Consider the following 20,454-nt stretch of genomic DNA (forward strand, 5'->3'; position numbering starts at 1 on the left):
AAAGAGGATCCTAGGCAAAAGCTGAAGGTCCCACGATGAAGAGCTACATGGTAGAGAAAGGGGCGGGGCGGGGGGCTTTCACAAGAGAGAGGCAGGAAAGAAGGCACAAGGTGTGGAAGAGACTGGAAAGGAAGGCAAAGCTACAGCAGGGATGGACTTGTGCTCCACTGGAGATTTCTAAAATTATGCCTGAATATAGAAAAGGCTTGCAAGGGAATGAAACTAGGAGATTAGTTTGAGTGATCTTTTTTTCTTTCAACACTCCTTATACCATTCTTTTGTCAATTAACTGAAGTTTATAAAAATCCTTTTCCAACTATCTTCAACACATTCTAGCCATGCTTCTACTGTGTATTTCTCAGCACTGTTATGTCATTTATATATTAATGATAAGGTGTACATTTGGTTTTTGTATGTATTTTGTTTCTAAATACAGACTACATTTCAGGAGTAAACACTGTGTGTTTATCTCTTTGGATCCCCGTGATTTTAAACATCTCTGTGAGTATGCATCAGCATTTAATAAATGCTTATGGAAGGGATATGAAAATTATACTTAGGAAACTTGAATGTAAAAGGAACCCTTTCCTTTTCTATGAATGTTAATGTGTAACGTGTACATAAGTTCAAAATATTTGATTGCAATCTGGCCTTCGCCTCCAAAATATTTTTTAATATAAATTATCTATGTGGGTAATGATGTATTGATACATCAACTCACATCCAGATTTTACAAATGATGCAGAACTCAAAGACTGAGATTATCTAATTGAACTGTGATCCATAATTCTACCAGGATTCACATAAATTTCCTCTCCAGCACCCAGACAAACCACTTATCTAAGTAACCTTCTCATCTTTTAATTCTCAGTGAAAATGTCCATAAGGCTTGAACTACAGGGTCCTTGCTTCTTACTCCAGGAGGAAGGAGGTTTCTACAAGACTCTTAGCAGTGGCATGCAAACGGGGAGTGAAATGGGGACAGTAAAATGAAAAATACCATTGGCTGGTTAAGAAAAGAAATAACTTCTTACCATCCCCTATTCATTCTTCACACTACCTAGATTCTGGATTGAAAACTCTCAAATACAAACTGGTGAGCAAGCTTTTATAAGCGTACCACCAACAATGCCAAGTGTAGGCTGAATCTTCAGTGACTGCATCTTTCTAACTCTTCTCTATATTTGTTTCTCAGAGCCACGTGGGCCTGTTCTGCTTTCAATGGGTTAATTACCAAGGAAGCATTTTTCCTCTGTGGTCTAGACATAGAAACATCCAGATATTGTTTCCCTTGAAAGGCAGCCATCCTGCTGAATTTACTTGATCACCAATTCCCATGTTTTTCTAAGGCCAGATGGGGCTAAACACAATTTTTGAAGATTTTTCTCTCTCCTTTTTTCTCACCGATTAACAGCGTGTTTGTTTTTGATTGAGGATGCTGCCAGGCAAACAGAGGGAAGGAGAAGAAAATTCCTTAATTTTTAAGGTGCAGAAACTCAATAATGATGGATTTGCTATAGCCAAAAGGAAACAATCCCTGGACCTAACAAATAAGCATGAAAAAAAAAGTTACTTAATATTACATAATTTTAGTAATCCCTATATTGTAGGGATTTTGAGAATAATATAATTTTCTTAGCTGAAATCCAAAGGTAGGTGTTTTTTGTAATTACAAGTAGGTAGAGAATGAGAGAAAAACAGAAAACTCAACCTTTGGAAAAAAACCTTAATCCTGACATAGCTAACTATCGCTATGAACTTAGATAAGTCACCTAACTTATTTGAGCCTTTGTTTCTACAAATATAAGCTAAAAGATTTAGGTGACTTTATATTTGTGATCTTTCCATCTCTAAAATTCTTTGACCTCCTATGATTCTCAGCCAATAATATTCTACCTGGAAATAGTACTGATTCTCCTCCTCTGTGTTCCCTGCCCACCGCATCTCCATTTGGAGACACTTTCTTCTGCTTTCTTCTGTGGGAGTTATATAATAAATGTGAAGTGAAGACAGCTGAACCTGCCCTGAAACCATGATAAATAGCCCCAATGTCCTGATTGTGCATTCCCTGTTGGAAGCCAAGAACTCCATACAGACCTGGGAAGGATTAACTGGTACTCCATCTGAGTGCAAACTGGCACAGGGGCCAGGCACGTGCAGGCCGCATGAGGTTACTCTGAGACATCTCCTTTCTGGGAGGACCTGGACTTCCCCTCTCCCATTATAGTCTCAGATTCCCGAGTCCCAGAGGCCCCCTGTGCAGCCACAACAAGCCGTGGTGCCAGAAACAGTGGTAAGTAACAGGAACCTAACCCTGACTGTATCACGACTTGCTACAACTCTTAACTCGGACAACTCACTTGGCCACCAGCACTGTTTTCTCCCAACTTTGTTAAAATAGCCAAGTCTGTGATTGCTGATGCCCGGTAGTGACATTTCCATTCTAGGCCAGGGGCTGTGAAAAATACTGTTAAAAAGAGTCAGTATGATTAATGTTCTTAAAAATGGAGTATTTTTTAGTGTCAAACATCATTAAAGTGACTGAAGGGACTGATGAGTTTTGGGCGTTCTGTGACTAAAGGGATGCACCACTCATGTCCCCAGGTGACATGAGGCCAAACTCTGTTCAGATACCAGTGAACCACGTGGGAATAACGAAGGCTGAATTGACAAATGACAGGAACATCACCTCTCGCAAGCCAAACCCACACCAGAGAGGTGTATTGAACCCCCCTCAGAGTCACCCAGACTGGGCCTCTCGTTTCTTTCTGAAACGCCTGTTCCAACAGTATTAGACACACTCTGGAAACAACTACACATTGCTAAATGATGACTTCTGAGGCAAGGACTTGTCAGTAGTATGGTAATGTGGATAAAAGACAAATATTTTATTTGGTGGTAAAATTGCCTGGCCCTTAAAAAGACACTACAAAATTTCGTTTGACTGCAGATGAAGTTAACGATCAAGGTTTGGGATCTAAATCATTGTCACAGAAGACAAACAACCCTCCCTTATTTTTTTCTTTTTCTTTTTTTCTTTTTTTTTTCCTTGCTGCCTGTTAGATGTCACAGTAAAGCATACCAAAATAGCAGTTTCAGCCTCAGAGACAGATTTTTAATGCAAGAATCCTCACACCAGATTGCTTTCTCCATCTGATGGAGTATGTTTTTCAGCCCTATCTCCCCATCCAAAAAAAAAAAAAGTTTCAGGATCTAAACATACTTTAATTCTATCTCATTGAATAAAATCACTGAGTAAACACCATTCAAGTGGCTGGAGGGACTGACTGATCACTTTTGGGCCTTTGTGACTAAAGGGATGCACCACCTATGTCCCCAGCTGACATGAAGCCAAACTCTGCTCAGATACTGGTGAACCACATGGGAATAACAAAGGCAGAACTGGCAAATGACGGGAACACCACCTCTCACAGGCCAAACCCCTCACCAGAGAGGTGTACCAAGCCTTCCATGGAGTTACACAGACTGGACCTCCCATTTCTTCCTGAAATGCATGTTCTGACAGTATTAGACACACTCTGGAAGCAACTACACATATTTACGAAGGGAGTTCACAGGTGAAGACTTGTCAGTAGCATGGTGCTATGCTGTATTCCGTTTTGTGATGATACCACAATTTATTAGTCCATTGTACTCTTGCAGGCCCTCAAAGAGTTTTCAGTTCTTTACTACTATGAACTACTACTTAGGGTTACTAAGATCATCTAGTTCATGGCTTTTGATGAAGCTATGTACACGTTTCTGTTGGTTATATATGTAGGTGGGGTATAATGTATCGTCAAGCTGTTTTCCAACGCACGTGTATCAATATAAATTTGGACCCCCACCAGCAGTGCCTCACAGCAGCGATGCCTGCTCCTTCACATCCTCACCAGCACTCAGTATTCTCCATCCTTCTACCTTAAACATTCTAATAGATGTGTAGTACTGTCATACGGTGGCTTCTAGTTTGCACCTCCCTGACAACTAATGAGGTTGATACTTTTTCTAAGTTTATTGTCTATTTGAATATCTTCTATTTTAAAGATTCTGCTTAAGCTTTGTTTATCTTTCTATTGGTTTACCTTCCTTTTTCTGATTGATTTGTAAGAGTTCTTTTTTATTCTGGATACGAGTACTTTGAGGCTCTTACAGAGCTCTTAATTTTGATATAAACTGAATTATCATTAAAAATAAGGATAAAATGTGTTAGAAATAGTTCTTTATGTGTCCTGTTTAAAAGTCTTTGCCTGCTTCAAGATCATCGCCTGACTTTTCCTCGAAAAGCGTTATTATTTTCCTTTTACATTTAGATGTATAATCCATCTGAATTTAATTATTTTTTCATATGGATATCCAATTGACCCACAGCATCATTTACTGAAGAGACTATTTTACTTTGCTGCACTTTTTTCATACTTTTTTTTTAATCATGTTATTATACAGGAGTATAGTGAGTATAATTCTGGACCCTCTATTCTATTCCAGTCATCAGTTTTCTGTCCATTTACCAAAGCCAAACTATCTTAGTTACTATAATTTCATAACAAATTTTAATATCTGGCAAGGTAAGTCCTTCAACTAAGTTCTTCTCCAAGAATGCTTTGGGTATCTTTGGCCCTTGCATTTCCAATTTTCACTGAACAAAAAACATGTTGTTTTTAATTAAGATTACGCAATCTGTAGAATCGTTTGAGCAGAATTAATACCTTAACAATATTGAGTTTTCCATCTGTGAACATGGAATAGCTCTCCATTTGTTTAGATTCTCTGTAATTTCTCTCAGTAATCTTTTGTAATTTGATTGTAGAAGTGTGCTCAATTTATTACATTAGTTGCTAGTTATATGGTTTTTTATGTTATAAATGGTAATGTTTTAATTTTCCATTTTCTTCTGGTACATAGAAATATTTATAAAATTATGCATACTAACCTTGTATTTAGGGGCATTGCTAAATCTTCTTGTAAATTCTTGTTGTTTTTCTGTAGTCTGTTGATGTGATATTAAACCACCCTTGAATATCTGAAATAAACTCTTCTTGGTGGCAAATATAACATCCTTTTTATGTATTGCTGGGTTGACTTTGTTAACATTTTCTTAATTTTGCATCAGTGTTAATGAAAATTTTTGATTTATAATTTTTCTTTATTATTATGTCTTTCTCAGTTAAAGAACTCTTAAATGTTCCTCTTAAAAAGCATTAGAAAAGAAACTGTTCCCTCTTTTTCTGTTCTCTGGAAGAATTTATACAGCGTTGTTATGTCTTTCTCAAATGTTTGGAAGAATTCACCAGTGAATCTATCTTTGCCTAGGAATTTGATTATGAGAATGTTCTAATGAAGAATCAAAGTTTTAAAATACATATCTGATTTTTAAAATTTTCTATTTCATCTTATGAAAAATTTAATGTTATTGGGTTTTTGAATTATTAACTCATATCATCCAAATTATCAAATTTATTGGAGAAAGTGTTTATAATATCATCTCATTGATGTATTATGATCTGTACATTTTCATTTCTGAAAATTTGTGTCTTTTTTCTTTATTAATCTTGTGATGTTTATCAATTTTATGAATTTTATCAAAATACCAACCCTTAACTTTGTTGATTTTTCATTTTTAATTTTATTTCTGCTCTTTATTATTTCTGTCCTTATGTAATTCTTAGCTTTTATTTGCTTTTTGTTCTCTTGCTTCTTGAGTTGTAAGTTTAAATAAATTGATTTTTAGTCTTCTTTTCCAATATGCAGTTGACCCTCAAACAATGTGCAAGCTAGGGGTGCCAACCCACACAGTCAAACATCCATGTATAACTTTAGAGTAATTTTTCTATATCTGGAGTTCTACATCTACAGATTCAACCAACCACAGATCATGTAGTACTGCAATATGTACTTATTGAAAACAATCCACATATAAGTGGACTCACACAGTTCAAACCCATGTTGTTCAAGGGTCAACTATATAGAGAATATATTCTGACCACAGTGGAATTAAGCTAGAAATTAGAAACCATTCTGAACTGAATTATACTGGAAATATATCAAAAATTTTATTGCTGCAGTTTCTCTCTAAGCATGCCATTAACTGCAGCAATACAATTTTTGACATATTTCCATTGTAATTCAGTTGAGATATATATTATATACATGTCTATTTATATATATATGACATTACAATTCTTGTTTTATATATAAGTCAGTAGTCACTTTTATTTGCCCACATATTTTACACCTCTGGAGTTCATAATTTCCTCCTATATTTCCATGCTGAATCTGGAATTATTTTTCTACCTGAAAAAAGTCAATTTAGTTTTACAAACGTGGACTTGCTGGTGACAAATTCCCTCACTTTTTATTTGACTAAAACTATCATCTTCACTTTTGAAGGATAATTTTTTGGTATAAAATGATAAGTTGGCAGTTATCTTCTTTCAATATTTTAAAGATGTCATTTTATTGTCTTCTAGTTTCCATAATTTCTGTTGAGAAGTTAGATGTCATTCTCAGTAATTTTTTTAAGGCACTGATTTTAGGTTTTTTCTCTTTGTATTTGATTTTCAGATTTTATAATATACTTAGGTATAGTTTTGCTTATCTTCAACTTGCGATTCCCAGACTTTTCTAAATCTTTCAGTTGACATCGTTCATCAGTTTTAGAAAATTTAAATACTGATTTCCCATATTTTCTCTTTTTCCTCTTGTGACTCCTATTATATGTACATTAGACCTTAGATAATCCTACATATCTTCATTCACCTTTTTAATGTTTTCTACATGCTTAATTTTGTATACTTTTAGTGACTTGTCTTTCAATCTACATGTTCTGTATACTTCTCTCACTAATTTACTCTTAAGAACACCCACTGATTGCAGTACATTGAGCTCCACAGAGGCAGCGCCAGGGCAAGTGAGAGCCGGACAGGCACTATTGTACTTGATTTTCAGATTTTATAATATACTTAGGTATAGTTTTGCTTATCTTCAACTTGCGATTCCCAGACTTTTCTAAATCTTTCAGTTGACATCGTTCATCAGTTTTAGAAAATTTAAATACTGATTTCCCATATTTTCTCTTTTTCCTCTTGTGACTCCTATTATATGTACATTAGACCTTAGATAATCCTACATATCTTCATTCACCTTTTTAATGTTTTCTACATGCTTAATTTTGTATACTTTTAGTGACTTGTCTTTCAATCTACATGTTCTGTATACTTCTCTCACTAATTTACTCTTAAGAACACCCACTGATTGCAGTACATTGAGCTCCACAGAGGCAGCGCCAGGGCAAGTGAGAGCCGGACAGGCACTGGGCGACTCTGTGCCTCGTGGAGGAAAAATAATTAAGCATGGGCAAAGGAGATCCTAAGAAGCCGAGAGGCAAAATGTCATCATATGCATTCTTTGTGCAAACTTGCCGGGAGGAGCACAAGAAGAAGCACCCAGATGCTTCCGTCAACTTCTCAGAGTTTTCTAAGAAGTGCTCAGAGAGGTGGAAGACCATGTCTGCTAAAGAGAAAGGAAAGTTTGAAGACATGGCAAAGGCGGACAAGGCCCGTTATGAAAGAGAAATGAAAACTTATATCCCTCCTAAAGGGGAAACAAGGATCCCAATGCACCCAAGAGGCCTCCTTTGGCCTTTTTCTTGCTTTGTTCTGAGTATCATCCAAAAATCAAAGGAGAACATCCTGGCCTATCCATTGGTGATGTTGCAAAGAAACTGGGAGAGATGTGGAATAACACTGCTGCAGATGACAAGCAGCCTTATGAGAAGAAGGCTGCTAAACTGAAGGAAAAGCACGAAAAGGATATTGTTGCATACCGAGCTAAAGGGAAGCCTGATGCAGCAAAAAAGGGAGTCGTCAAGACTGAAAGAAGCAAGAAAAAGAAGGAAGAGTAGGAAGATGAAGAGGAGGAGGAGGAGGAGGAAGAGGAAGAGGAAGAAGATGATGATGATGAATAAGTTGGTCCTAGCGCAGTTTTCTTTCTTGTTTATAAAGCATTTAACCCCCCTGTACACAACTCACTCCTTTTAAAGAAAAAAATTGAAATGTAAGGCTGTGTAAGATTTGTTTTTAAACTGTACAGTGTCTTTTTTTGCGTAGTTAACACACTACCGAATGTATCCCTAGATAGCCCTGTCCTGGTGGTATTTTCAATAGCCACTAACCTTGCCTGGTACAGTATGGGGGTTGTAAATTGGCATGGAAATTTAAAGCAGGTTCTTGTTGGTGCACAGCACAAATTAGTTATATATGGGGATGGTAATTTTTTCATCTTCAGTTGTCTCTGATGCAGCTTATACGAAATAATTGTTGTTCTGTTAACTGAATACCACTCTGTAATTGCAAAAAAAAGAAAAGTTGCAGCTGTTTTGTTGACATTCTGAATGCTTCTAAGTAAATACAATTTTTTTTATTAAAAAAAAAGAACACCCACTGAGTTCTTAACTTTAGATATTATATTTTCCTATTTTAGATTGTTTATGGTTTTTTATACAGAGTATAATTTGCTGAAGAAATTCTCCATACTTTCATATATTCTTCCCATATTCTTCTCTAATTTATTTAATACATCAATCATAGCTATTTCAAAGATCTTGGTTGGTAACTCTGATAGTTGGATCATCTATTGGTCTCCCACTAGATTCCATCGGTTTTTTTTCTTGACCATCAATCATATTTTCATGTCTTTTTGCATGTATAGTAATATTTTATTGTGTATCAGACATTGAGTATAAAAGAAATGAAGAGAATCTGAATGGAATGATATTACAGAGGAAAGGGTCCCCCCCTTTCCTCTGTTATGCAGCTCAGGTAAGATGATGATCATTCTATCTAATCAGTAATTAACTTGGGTCAGAGCTGGATTGCAGAATAAGAATCAGTTTACATCTGTTTCAGCCCACCTCCTTGGGAACGGCCATCTGCAGCTTACTGATAGTCAAATTGTTCTCTTTATCTTTGATCATGAAATACTTTAGGATTTCCAGCTCTGTCATTCATAAGTTTCCAGCCCAGCTCTTCAGCCTCCACTTTAGGCCTTTTAATGATCTAGCAAATGTCTTGATTGAGAGACTTAATGAAGTGACTAAGGCAGGCCCACTCTCACTGGTATGGCTTAGATTTCATTTTGCCTTTTTGAAGCTTTTGGACTTCCTTCACTATCTCCAATGCTGCTGCAGATCTCTAGAACTGAGACAATGTCATATGGGGTAAATTAGCCAAGGATTTGAAGAAGTCCCTAAAGTTTCAAATTTGTCTCTCTAACCTCCTACAACTGCTAAAACAAGAACAACAACACTTTGCTAGTTTATTTATTTTTTTGCTTAGAGTGGGTTAATGCCTAAATTAAGCCCACTCTGCAACCATGCCATTAATCAGTTAAATTCCCCAAAGGGAAAAATTCCCAGGATCCAGCAAATGTCCCTAAGGGGGAAAAAAAAATCAGCTCACCTCAGAAAATTCCCCTTCAATCTAGAGTCTTTATCTTCTTTCCCCATGGCTAGGTGGCAGGGGTGGGGGTGGGGGGCGGGGGAGGAGAGGGTAGTGAGGAGGGTTGGGGAATGAGTGAACTGACTAGCCAAGTATTTTTCCACATCTATTATGGTAAACCAGGTTCCAAGACCTTAGAATTTCAAATGCTAAGAATTAACCATTTTGTATTTCAGCTGTGACCAGAAGAAACCAAGGTTTAACATGAACAGGATAAAGGTACAGTAAAGAGTATACAGAGATAAGAATAAATTATATTAATCCTTTCTTCATCATCCTACAGCATTATTATCTGACTCCTGCCTATACTCAACTAAAACTTCACTCTCAAGTGCTTCCTTTCTACTCATTTAATCTAATGACCTTTTTTCAAGTTTTGCTTTTTATCTACCCTTCTACAGAACCTCATATAGTGTCCCAGAGACATCAGAACCCAAGGACAATCATTAGCTTTTTCACTTAGAAGGCATTACCTATCTTATTGGTCTTATTCGTCTTCAGTGAAATATAGATTACGTATTAGAGTCTTAGTCATATAATTAAGATTGTGGTTGCATCCCCAAATAAAATGCCCCATTATGTAGCTTATATTAAATTTAAATATACCATAAACATATTCTAGCCTATAAAGCCAGCATAAATGTTACAGTTACAAAAAAGAGAGCATGTATTAACAGAGGGTTTGTTGGGTTTTTTGTTTGTTTGTTTTTGTTGTTGTTTAAAGCATATCACTACAATGACCGAAATGTTTCCAGCTTGCTAATACATTCTGAATCATGGTTATTAGTTTATGCTTGCTTTTTCCCACAGGTATTTAATCATCATAACATGGGACAAATTGAACTCACTTAACAAACGTTAAGACCATAGAACTTTCGGCTCTTTGACTATCAAAAATTAACTTGTTAAGACTGTTAGCCATACTGAGATGGCATAAGAAAGGGAAAGAAATTGCATGCCAGCTCTATTTATTTTGAAAGCTTTCAGCACTGGGTTACACAATGGAGAAATCTCAAGGACATTCCTATGTCTGTGTGTTTGTAATGATTACATGAAAATCAAGCACTACTCTAAGAAATGAATCATACTCAAATGCTTCGGAGTTAAAATACTGGGTATGTGGAAGAGGTTCCCTAATAGGGACTGGTACTTTCATGAAGTGACTTTAAGATCAGGACAGGAGATTTGCTACTTGATGTAGGTATAATCTTGATCACGTACATGAGCCAAAGTAGGGAGTTAATTTTAGATACCAATAAATAGATCATCACGGTAATTCACAAATGCATAAACTTGAGAATAAGCAATATTTTTTCTAATTGTAGATAATGTGGATATTCCATAAATAAAAATGTTAGCTTTTTTTCATCACTCTATTTAAAGTCCCCTTAGGATGCACCACAAACTCCTTGGCCATGGCCTATGAAGACCACCAGGGTCAGGCTCCTGCCTACTTTGTAATTTCACCTCTCCCCAAACATCCTGCATTTCAGCTACTTTATTTTTATTTATTTTTTTGCGGTACGCGGGCCTCTCACTGCTGTGGCCTCTCCCGCCGCGGAGCACAGGCTCCGGACGTGCAGGCTCAGCGGCCGTGGCTCACGGACTCAGCCGCTCCGCGGCATGTGGGATCTTCCCAGACCGGGACACGAACCCGTGTCCCCTGCATCGGCAGGCGGACTCTCAACCACTGCGCCACCAGGGAAGCCCTCGGCTACTCTAAATCACTTGATATTAAAGGTGCATAATGATAATTCTCATTTAGCACTAATTGTTTCCTCTACATAGAATTTCTTTCCCTGCCTTTCTTTCTTACAGTGAGAAATGTCAAATTCAGTGTGAATTCTTTCCTGAACTCCTGAACACAGACACTTTTTATTTTCTTGTTCTTGTAGCATTCTATTCATACATGTATTATAGCCTCCACCTCATTACTCTCTCTAGCTTTTGCATCCTTCTAGGGAAGGGAAAATATTATAAGAACATTGACTTCCCTAATACCAGTACTTTATCTGAAACATAAAATCTATAGTTAATTAATGTAGAAGAAGCAAAGAGACAGAGGGAGAGAGGGAGAGAGGGAAGAAAGGAAGGAAGGAAGGAAGGAAGGAAGGAAGGAAGGAAGGAAGGAAGGAAGGTAGGTAGGGAGGAAGGGAGGGAGCGAGGGGAGGGAGGGAGGTAGGAAGCAAAGACAGACTTTAAGCTTTAAATATGATCCCAAAAATATCTAGAACCTAAATTTTCAATTAGTAAGCCCATAATACTATTTTTGGAAGAGCAATGAGTCCTTAAATATTCAAAATATAGTGATATAATAAAGAAGGGAGTTTGTACATAATGTACAGGCTTATACATAACCAATGTAAAGATATAGCAACTTACATTTTGGTCTATTTTTTACTTTGCCTTTCTCCAATAAGGCTTCATTTTCTGTTCAGTTCATTTCCTGTGCAGGATTTGTTACCTGCTCTCTTACTTTATTTGTTACTCACATCATTTCTTAGAGTCTTTTTCTCTGTTCAGTGATGGCAACTGAAATGGGCTTTGGATGTCATGGTGTGAAATAATTCTGTAAAGCATTATAAAGTATTATCTTTATTACCATTAAATTTTGTAGACTGTAAATTAGAGCTGCTGACATATAAAAATGATATGGGTTGATGCCATGCCAAATACCATTTCTATTTTCTGAGACAGAGTCGAGGAGTCATTAAAATCTGGACATAGTTCAGACGTGCCTAGGGCTCAATTAACTTATTCTCTCTATGACAGTTATATAGTACTTATGAGTCATGAAGTACATTACATGTAATATCCATTTGATTCTTTATCTTTCAGGGCAGGGAAACTCAGACTTCTAGAGAATAAATATTGGACACATAATTAATTAGACAGTAAACTGCCAAGTTAGGGCTTAAAACTGGTTTGATTTCAAGTGTTTGTCTTCTTTTTTTACTATACCATAGTTGTCTTCTTGTTCATGCTTATTCCCTGGCCCCCCTCTCAACATGCCCACCCCCAAAAGAATGATACTCTGAGTGCTGGCTGATCATCTTCCCCTTATACTTTGCTGCTACATCTAAGCTCATTTTCATGCCTATGAAGAAGCCAACTTTCCAGAAGTACAGGTTGAAGTCTAGATGTCCTCTAGATGTCTCTGTGAGACACAAGGACTTGGATGAACTTCTGAGTAAAATGCACTTCAGCATTTGCTGGGTTTAGGTGGATTAGCATGAATTAAAGTTCAGTTTGGTGGTCATTAACAGTGTTCACCAAATATTTTTAGTTCTCCTGGGAATTTTCTGTACCCTTGAATTTAGGTGTAGCTATGTAAATAACTTTGGCCAAAGAAACGTGAGCAGAAGTGATGTGTTATTTCCAAGAGGAAGCTTTAAGAATCAGTGTATGATCTGTGCCCCGCCTCAACTGCCGGGTGGGGGGGTTGACTTGACAATCTGGCAGTGTAGACATGTAGCCTCTCCTATCCTGTTTTCTGATGGAAGACAAGGAACAGATCATCCCCTGCCCCCCCCACAAAAACCAACCTACAATGGACGTGTAATGTGAGCAAATATTTAAAATTTTAGAGTTCTTACCAAGCATAACTTAGATAACTTAGCCTATCTTAATTGGTACACTTACTTTAAATACATTATTCCAATTCAGTGCCGAATGGCATAGGTCAATGGAGTCTTTTTGAACCTATAAAATTTTGGTGTGGACTGCTCTTAATTAAGACTATTACTGAAATATTCAAAGGCTCATTGTCAGCTTTTTGCTAATAAGTTTTTCAATAAGTATTGCAGTCTATGACACTGAAAAATAAACCAGTGGAAGAAATAATTCCATGGATAGTCATCTGCATAAGGAGACCTAAGAGGAGGGATAGGAATGGCTGCATTTATGAGAACCTTTAATTTTCCTCCTCCCCCCATCTCAGCTGTCTCCAAAGATCACAGTTTCAAGACCAAGTCTTCCTATTGAGACAAGCTAGACAATCTTTCCTTTAGAGTCTTCAGACAAGTACTGATCTTGGCAAACTCTCCAAGGGTAAACAGAGGTGGAGACATATGCTACTATTGCACTTTGACTCTCCTCCAGCCTAAGTGGTTGGGTGCTTCATTTCACAGATTTCAGGGTCCCTTTGGGCTTTCTTAGTCTCGACTGGCAGCCCCAGTCAAAAGATGCCTGCAGTGAATAATTTGAGGATTCATTAATAGACTAAGTAATTTCCAGTTCTGTACACAACAACCACTTAGATCCAAGCCAAATCTTGTCCACACATGTGCCAGCAAGGTTTCCTATCAAATCCACAAACACTGAGCACAGCTAAGTTAGAGTTTGGCCAAAATCTGTGTTTTCACTTAATTTCTGTGTTAAATTTTCATCTGGAATTTACCCTAAAGAATCAGGATTGAATTTCCGAAGATGAAATTTGAGTAAACGAGGACTGGACACAGAGATGTGCATTTACTTCTTCCAATTCTACATAAACAAGGATTGAGCCAAACCCTACCACAGTGGGTGTGCTTATACACCACAATCAATACTGGGTTATCACACCTAGTATAAATTGTCATTTGTTATACTCAAGTTCAGAATGGTCCCTGTCCTTTGATTTCCACTTAGATTTTTTTCTCCAGATCAGAAATGTAGAGCTAAGAGCTTGTTCCAGAAAGAAAGAAATGCAATTTAGTTAGTAAGAAGAAATAAAAATCATTAAAACATATTATATGGAGTAAGTTCAAACAAAACAAACCTGACAAAATTTTCCTATCTCTTAGATAAATATGAATACAAAATTAAAAATGATTTCAGTAAGTTCGGTCTATATTTTTAGATAATTTAATGACCATCAATACTTCTTAACAGCCAATGGCTTAGATATGTTGGCATACTCTAACACTTTTTCTTATCATTACCCTGTTGTACAGGTAAAGACAGAAAAAAGTAATAAAGGGCCAAAATTTTCCTGGAAACATATGTTTTGGTAATATATATTTAAAAGCTCCATTTTTAGACTTGGCAAGTTTTAAATACTAACATCTTTCAATCAGTCTACACATTTATTACATTTTACATATTTTTTAAATATGGCAATAGGTTTTTAAAAGAATTCTATGGAAAATTACATTAAAATATGACTATACACAATTAAATAAAAATCAAAATAACATCCACATTTGAGACAGTGATACAAATTCTAAAAGCCTCAGAGGTGGTGTATAATTGATAAAAAGGCAGAAGGAGACATAATGGTAAGCAAACTCACAGGAATAACTTAAACTACCTTTCAGGCATATTATCACTTTCTAAGTCACTTGAAATATACTATTTTCATACTCTGGGAGAAAAAAAAAAAGAAAACCACATTCATCATCGCTTTCAGGAAATAGCTCTGCAGATTCTCTTTGCTTGTGGCTACATCAATCCTGCAACAGCTGGGTGTGTGAGTGGTGCACATCAGGTCTGCCGGTTTCCAAACTGAACCTGCGTCTCCTGAAATATTACAGTACCTCCCGGCTCTGTCGGGGTGTCCATGGCTCCTGTCTACGTGTTGGGATGGAGACGAGGTGGGGTGCATGAAGAATGGGGGAAGCACCTGAGAACACATGCCTGGCGTCTGTGGAGACCGCCAGTGTGTAAACCACTTATGTGACAAGACTAATTCCGAAGGGAAGAGGAGCGGCCATTTTCCCCCCTTCAGTTCCAACAGCTGCAACCCTCCACACAGCCGCTACTCTGGGTTTAGGACAGAAGAAAAACAAAAGAGAAGTGGGACACTCTGCAGTCGTTTGTCTGCTTAGAGTGTAAGGAAAGCCACCAAGGGAAGAGCAAAAGTCTTCTCTACACGTGCCCCATACTGTTCCGTGTAGGCTCTGCTACTCCAGCCAACACCACAAAGGTTGACCTCTTGCCTACCCAAAAATCCTCTGCAGTCTGGCAGCTGTCCCTCATGTGGTGACACTGCAGTCCAGGCTTGCACAGTGTGGGAGAGAGCAGGAGAGTCCCACCCCAGTCATAGGGACTATGAGTGACACATGTCACTCCTGCTCATGTTTCACTGGCCACCTCTAGTCACTTCTAGGCAACGCCCGACTTCCAAGGGCATGGGATTGTAGTCCTTGTGTATCCAGAAGTGGATATTGATGAACATTAGAGCCATGTGCCCTTATCCCCTAAAGCCCTAAAATTAAGTTCTAGGTATATGTAACCTCACCTTCCCAGAGAATGCACCTGTCCATTCTCTGATGTCCAGGTGTCTTAGTTCTCACATTTGGATTCTAGTCTCCCTCCCAAAGAAGAGATAGGAGGGAAATACATGGAGTGTGTCTACCCTGTGGAGTCTGAAAGCAGAGAGTTGGTTCCCTAAAAGTCTGTAAAGGCAAAAGTAACCAAAAATACATCACAGTCTAAGGCTTTAAGCAGCTCTACTCCCTCTCCACACCAATAATGCAATGTTTGGAAGCGGGTATTGACTTGTGTCTCCCTGGGCTTTGCCTTTCTGCCTCTTGTTTTATGACTGACTTTTCTTATTTGGTTCTGGGTATTGATTCTAGTGGAAGGGAAGAAGAGGAGGAGACAAAGAGGGAGAAAGATAAAGAGAGATGGAAGGAGAGAAGGGAAGAAGGGAGGAAGGGAGGGAAGAAGAAAAATAGAAATTAACTTGTGAAACTGTAAAGTTCCTTCAAAACCATCAATTCATATAAGCTGCAAAACAACCCTTAGAAGAACATATATATATATCCCCAAATAATCAGTGAAGAAACTACAACTCAGAAGGATACATAAAATAAAATTTAGGGCAAAAGCAGAAATAAATCTTAATCAGGGGCAGTTTCCACTTATATTGGGGCCTTTGGAAACCCAAAGACAAAACCATGTTTTAATATATCCCTGGTCTCTTCTGAATGTCAGATGTCACTTGCCTTTTATCTCAATGCTCATTTTAATTTTTGACGACATCTAGATTAACTTTAAATGGATTTCTTTATGGTCTCCTCACCTGCCTCCAATCCATCAAAACTTAACCTGGGAACTCAAACTGTGCCTGACCTTATTTTGGATCATAGACACAGCATCTTCATGGGTCCCCAACTTTCTCTTCTAGCCCTTCCATGCCAGTTCATGCCTTATGGGCACCCAACTTGTCCTGTCTCAACACCCCACAAATGGGACTCCAGTTTAAACCAGCTCACTCCATGGTGGCTGGTTTTGCACCTTGAGCCACACCTTGGTGATACAGGTAGGCATGGGAGGAAGGAGTGGAAACATTCCCTGAGGTCTGTGGGTTCATGGGCATAACACTGAATGCTCCCTTCAGCCCAGAAACTAAAAGTCGGGCTTTTAAAACAGAGAGGCAAAGGCTCCTATTTGCCAAGCTACTTAGAAGAAGAATGTAAATGTCAGCAGCTCAGGTTGTCAGTAGGACTGCTGGAAGGTATGGGAACTTGCAGAGCGAGGCTGCAGTGTCATGATCTCCTGGAGACAGGGCCAAGGCCGGCCAAGGACTCTGAGAGAGGAAGGGAAGGAGCAGGAATGTGTTTCCCAGCAGCATGTTTGAGAACAAGCAGTTATCTTCCCCAAAGCCATCTGTGAGACTCTCAAATTGTGTCTGAGAAAGAAAAGGGCGAGACAGAGAGAGAAAAGTGAATACTGGAAAAAGCAGGTATCTCTTTGGGAGTTGCGAGGGCAGCAAAAAGACTGTCTACTAGTCTGTTAGTCTCGGCAGCTGCATATCTGTGAATCCAGCCACAGTCAGGGTTTCTAAGCCCCTGTTTCTGAAAAATGTGGCAAGGGTTTAACCTGAAATGTAGACTGTGGAGGGCTCTGGTGTGATCTGAATCAGAGGAAACTGTGAGTTCCTGACCTAGGTCCCTCAGCACACAAGGTCACTCAGGTGACATACTGACTAGTTTGGCCCTTGCTTACAGACTGTCTTTAGTTCATGGAAGACTGTGGGGAAACATGCCTCAAATTGGAATGGAATCTCACAGGAAGAAGTTCTGCCCAAGTTTTTTGTCTCTCGATCACAGCCTGAGTACAGTTCTGAAATATAGGTGGCAGATGAGAATCTCCACATTGAGAGGTTTTTGCCAAGCACTCTTCCCAGGCAATAGAGGGCAGGTTTTCTGTCTGGAGCCATAGCACTTCCTCTCAGCTACTTAGTAATCTGCAAGAAGGATCACCTCTTATCTTCACACCAATGGGAGCTGTCTTGTTTAGGAATGTCTTTGGTGGCAAGTAACAGAAAACCTACTTTACAGCAGCTCCAACAGATACAGATGTACTTCTCTCACCTAATAAGATTTTGGATCTAGATGGCAGCTGTGATTGATTCAGAAGCTCAGTGACATCAGGACTACCATCTCTGGAATTCTCTTACCTTTCCCCTCATGCTTTTCTCTTTCATGGTCAAAAGATGGCTGCTGGGGCTTCCCTGGTGGTGCAGTGGTTGAGAATCTGCCTGCCAATGCAGGGGACAAGGGTTCGAGCCCTGGTCTGGGAAGATCCCACATTGCGCAGAGCAACTGGGCCTGTGAGCCACAACTACTGGGCCTGTGAGCCACAACTACTGTGCCTGCGCGTCTGGAGCCTGTGTGCTGCAACAAGAGAGGCCGCGACAGTGAGAGGCCCACGCACCACGATGAAGAGTGGCCCCCACTTGCCACAACTAGAGAAAGCCCTCACACAGAAACGAAGACCCAACACAGCCAAAAATAAATAAATAAATAAATTTTAAAAAAAGATGATTGCTGATCGATGGAAGAATGGATAAAGAAGTTGTGGTGATATGGGAACATATGTGTATGTATAACTGATTCACTTTGTTATAAAGCAGAAACTAACAAAAATAATAAAAATTAAATTAAATTAAAAAAAGAAGTTGTGGTGTATACCTGTATATACGATAGAATATTATTCAGCCTTAAAAAGGAAGGAAATCCTGTCATTTGCAACAATATAGATGAACCTGGAGGACATTATGCCAAGTGAAGTAAGGCAGACACAGAAAGAAAAATACTGCATGATCTCACTTATATGTGGCATCCACATAGAAGCAGAGAGTATAATGTTGGCTACCAAGGGCAGGAAAGCAAGGGTGGATGAGGAGACATTGGTCAAAGGGTACAAAGTTGCAGTTATGTAGGATGAACTGGTCTATAGATATAATGTCCAGCATGATAACTATAGTTAATAACACTGTACTGTACACTGGAAATTTGCTAAGAGAGTAGATTTCAGGCGCTCTGACAGCAAAAATCAATTATGCTAACTGTGTAAGGTGACCCATGACAACTTGACCCATAATCAACTTGACTGTAATAATCACTTCACTATGTATATGTGTATCAAAACATCGTGATGTAGCCCTTAAATATACACAATTTTATTTTTTTAAGATGGCTGCTGCATCATTGGACATTATGCTTATGTTAAAAGTAGGAAAAGAGGGGCAGGCCAGTGCCCTCTGTGATAATCCCCATTTGTCCGGACAACAGCTCCATCGGAATCCCCATCACACCTCTATGTGTGTCCCACCCATCAGATCTCCATCACCCAACCATACCTGGCATGAAGGGAACCTAGGCAGGTGAGAATCTAGCTAGAAACCATACCAGCCTGAACAAAAGTAGCCTTCTGTCAACTACAAAGAGGAAGAAGTTCCTGGGGTGGCACCGAACAGTATCTGCCACACCCTGTGCGTAGCACTGATCAAATTGCTTTGAAATGTTCTGTGTCTGTCTCTGTCTCCCCTCCCACCAGAATTAATGGCACTTGGCAGTCAGAAGCACCCAACCATTCCTGTATTCCCAGCACATGGCACATTGCCTGGCACAAAATAGACTTAACAAACATAACTCAAGCTCAAAAAAATATTGGCTGAACCACACTTCAAATAATAGGCAAAAGAATTGCATTTAAATTCATTTTTGCATGCACTTCTCTCTTTAAAGGTAACAGGAGATATTGATGTAAACGAAGCATCAGTTACCCAAAAGACACACACTCCAAGAAATGAGTGTATGATGCTACTTAGATGTACACAGTTTCTAACACAAATACAATAGGGTAGGTAATAATAGCCATCACAATGGAAAATTTCATGCTCTATATATGCTATCTTTAATCCTAATATCTTTACAAGGTAAATATCACTTGCCTCATTTTAGAGACGCTGGGAAAGTGGCACAAGGTCTAAGAGCTGCAAATGGTAGAACCAGAGTGTGAACTGAGTATATCTATCTTTCTCCACTGTCCATCTTGCCTCTTGCATGAGGGTGTCCAGCATGCTCACTTTTCTCAAGGGAAACACCGATACTGGAAGATCACCTAAGGACTCCAACTAGATATGGGGCTTACTACTGTCTCCAAGGACACCCTTCCATCTTTCCTCTAGGCCTCCCTAAGCAGAGAGAGCAGTGCTATGCTGTTGAAAACCTAGTGGTGTTGCTGAGCATGAGGAAAGGCTTATTTTTTCCCCAGAATCCATGATAAACCTATAAAGAAAGCGAGGGAGCCAGAATGGGGCAGGCCCCTCTGAAGCCAACCCATTACAGCCTGTAAACCTAGACCTACATGTAGGAGCAGAAACTTCTATTGACTCTTCTTTCAAGCAGCAAGCTGGGGCCATTAGGCTGACCATGAGTAAGAGTTGAGGTATGTGCATATGGCTTTGGACTACTAGATGAAACATGTCATGAATTTCTATCAACTCATATGAGCAAGTGCAAACCGGGATGAAATGGCTACATGTTGGCTTATGGCTTCAGGTTGCCCACAATGGTCTACAAGCATCTGCAGTCCCCTGGCCAGCATCTCTCTAATTGATTAATCAAGCTTTGTGCCAAGAGCTTGGAGTCAGGTATGCCTCTGTGGGCAAATGTGATATTTCAAACCTGACTTACCTAAAAGCCAATATCACATAGCCTGCAGTCTGGGCGTGTGTCCAAAT

General features: G+C 38.8%; 1 pseudogene; it reads left to right on the forward strand.

The window, feature by feature from the left end:
• Nucleotides 1-7,333: 7,333 nt before the first annotated feature.
• Nucleotides 7,334-7,966, forward strand: LOC112409271 (high mobility group protein B1 pseudogene; annotated as a pseudogene).
• The last annotated feature ends 12,488 nt before the right edge of the window (nucleotides 7,967-20,454 follow it).

This window comes from Neophocaena asiaeorientalis, unplaced genomic scaffold, assembly GCF_003031525.2.
Source record: "Neophocaena asiaeorientalis asiaeorientalis breed wild unplaced genomic scaffold, Neophocaena_asiaeorientalis_V1.1 scaffold197, whole genome shotgun sequence".
NCBI lineage: Eukaryota > Metazoa > Chordata > Mammalia > Artiodactyla > Phocoenidae > Neophocaena > Neophocaena asiaeorientalis.